Raw genomic sequence first — 3,401 nt, forward strand, 5'->3', positions numbered from 1 at the left:
GATCATGTTAGGACAGACATATTCCACTCTGCACAAAGGCAAGCGAGGACAAAAGTACTCGCAGTTTGCATTTATTTGCAGAGCCGATTTCCCCAGAAACCTCGGTTTTGAAGTCTGTGTTAGGGAAACACATTTCAATCGGAACAAAAATACCCCCGATTTGTATGAATTCGCAATGCCGATTTCCCCACGCTTCATGGATTTGAAGTCTGTATTAGGGAAACACATTCCAGTCGGAACAAAAATACCCCCGACTTGCATGAATTTGAAATACCGATTTCTCCAGGCACCTTGGTTTAGAAATCTCTATTAGGGAACACATTTCGGTGGGAACAAAAGCTCCCCCTACTTTCGTGTGTTCTTTTTCTTCTTTTTGGCTTTAAGAGGGTTTAAACTTTTAAGTTCACTCGCCTCTAGGCTCTTTCGTGTGTTTGCAATGCCGATTTCGCTGCTTGGTTTTAAAGTCTGTGTTAGGGAACATTTTTCGATGAGAAAAAAAGGTCCCCTACTTTCATGTATTTGCAATGCCGATTTCCCCTTGGTTTTGATGGCTGTGTTAGGGAAACCGTAAATCGGGCCAATCAAAACGATGCAGTTAGGGCGTTTAGATAACGCCTAATATTTTACAGTTATTCAATTGTTTATCCAATGAAAAACAACATTTTGTTAGTTGCGATAGATGCGTAGAAATATTCCCTATCAAGTGATGCAAACATCTCTCCTATCCAGTACGAAATGTTCGAGCTATAAGCATTCGAAATCTTTCATTCGAGCTATAAGCATTTCTTTCATCTTTCAAATAGCGGCAGTAGATGACTCGGTGGAGCCCGAAATCATCATGACTCCTCGGATCATTCGGCGCAAACGCCAGTCAGAGACGGACACATCCATAAGTGAGACCGATCCCTCAGATAAAACAGTACGCAGTACGTCGACTCTATTGAAGAAAACCAGAAAAGGAGATGTTCCAACTCAGCTTTTGGAGGCATATAAAGCGGAATGTAAAAAAAAAGAAGCTAGAGAGGAAGAAAGAAAAAAACGACACAGTGAGAAAATGGAAAAAATAGACCGGTTGAATAATAGCATAGAAGAGCTTATAAAGAAAATATAAAATACTTTCAAATTAATTTTTTTCCTACTATTTCCATTTTTCTGCATATCCGAATACGCACATTTAAATAATAATGTTTAGACTACAACATAATAACCATTTTGTCTTATTAAGTTTTATTTCATTTTGTTCAGAGAAATAACAGAGAATTTTCGTTATTTAGACGACAAAATAAATTTCAGAACAATATCGATGTCAATATCAAACTCTTATAGCGGACACTTGATTAAATCGGCAAGACACCACAGCAGAGGAGTGGTTAAGGGCTCATTGCATCAGGAAAATCAAAAATAGATATCTTTCATCTTCAACAATATCAAGGACTCGTTAGTTGTTATAGTTTTAATATAATGTTGTTTTATTCGATTATTGTTATAGCAATGCTTCGGCCATTTCATTCCTTTTAATTTCTCCAAGTCTACGCAAAGCAGCATTTCTCATATTTTGAGAGACCACTCGACCGGAGGTTGACATTTGGCTGCTTCCGATTTCATTTGTTTCGCTGAGATTATCCGCTTCCTCATCATAATTGTATACGTCATTGTGATCAATGCACATATTATGAAGTGTACAACAGGCTAGAACAAACTTGCACATTCTCTCAACGTGGAAAAAATCGAGTCGGGTAAGTTGACGGAACCTTTGTTTCAAAATCCCGAAACAGTTTTCAATCCTCACTCGAGTTTGGCTATGCTTTAAATTGTAATTTCGCTCCTTCTGCGTTAAATTACCATAGTCCTTGAACGGTGTCAGCAAATATTCCCGTAAGGGATAAGCAGCGTCACCTAGTAGATGATAATTTCCATCGCAAATTCTTGGTAGCTCATCGCTGAGTGGTGACAAAGAGAATACTCTCGAGTCATGTATCCGACTGGGAGAACCCACACAGACGTCAAGGAATCTTCTTTGTGCATCACATACTCCCTGGAGCGTTATTGAGAGTAAATCGTGGCGATTGATGTACGTTGAACGTATTTTATTTGCCGGCTTTCTAATGTAGATGTAACATCCATCAATACACCCTATTACATTAGAAAAACCAGCAATCTGAAAAGATTTTATATAATATTAACTACATCGAAATCATCCTGATTTAAACTTACTCTTCTGAAATCTGCAGCGATCGTTTCTTTCTCAGCGATTGCTTCCGGGAAATGGATGATCGATTTGGAGAGATCGTAAAAAAAGTCCAAAATATTATTTAAGCATTTGAAAAACGTTGATTCCGAAAGATTGAACAAACTAGCAACTTAGCAAGAATTTTTATTTGCACAAAACCTACAAACAAAATTTAGAAAAATCTCTTGAAAAAGCTGAGATGGAATTTATAGACGAATTTCATGCCAACTCGTCTTAAGAGTTGGCATGACATTAGTCTATATCCTTGATGGCCAGATCAGGTACAAATGAGGCCGTTGTAAAACCAAAAACGAAGTCGGAATACTTACCACAAAAAAGAAAGCGTTTGTTGATTTGCTGTAACGTTCATACGTCCAATACCGGTGTTGACAAGATAAAACTCGGACTCCTCGTATTTATTTATAATAATTTCGGATGTGCTTTTATTTATTCGAAAATGACGTCGAAACTAGAAATAAAAATAAATATTGCTCGTTCATGATTTTTAACTCAAAACAAAATAAAAACAACTACCTCTTCATCAGAAAGTTTTTCCACTACGTCGGTAACAAAATTTTCGACACGCTTTCTTTTGCTCCTAGGTTCTCCGGAAATAACTATTTCCAGATACTCTCCAAAATCGGCCATATTTCTACGGTTCCGCATTTATGTGTTTGATATATCGCGCAATACAACCTCTAAATCAGTAAGCATTCTCCAGATCTCCAATTATTTGATTGCACATAGGAAATTCACCGAAAGCTTACGTTAAATTTATTCTTTGTTCTTATTTTGTGTAAAATAAATGTCTTCAAGTGTCTTCAGAACGAGAATGAGTGTATTAGGTATGGTTTCTACTATTAGGCTGTCAAAAAAGTCCTGCGGTATTTTTTTTTAAATTTTCATTTGTTCATAAAATTAGTTACAACCATCTGTTTTAAGTCAAATATGCGCCGTTTTGTTCGATGACTTGTTCCCAACGAGATGCCAACTTCATAATACCCCTGTTATAGAAGCTCGCTTCCTTATTGGCAAAAAACTAGGATAGCTAATTTTCACAGGCCTCTTTTGTGGCTAACTTCTGACTACCTAGCTCGTTCGCCAAGGACAAAAACAGGTGGTAGTCACTTGGTGCAAGGTCCGGACTATACGGCGGATGAAAAAGAACCTC

General features: G+C 37.4%; 1 pseudogene; it reads right to left on the reverse strand.

Moving 5' to 3' along the window:
* Window positions 1-1,472: 1,472 nt before the first annotated feature.
* Window positions 1,473-2,878, reverse strand: LOC129773733 (putative nuclease HARBI1; annotated as a pseudogene).
* Between the last annotated feature and the right edge of the window lie 523 nt (window positions 2,879-3,401).

The sequence above is a fragment of the Toxorhynchites rutilus genome, chromosome 3 (genome assembly GCF_029784135.1).
Source record: "Toxorhynchites rutilus septentrionalis strain SRP chromosome 3, ASM2978413v1, whole genome shotgun sequence".
NCBI classification, from domain to species: domain Eukaryota; kingdom Metazoa; phylum Arthropoda; class Insecta; order Diptera; family Culicidae; genus Toxorhynchites; species Toxorhynchites rutilus.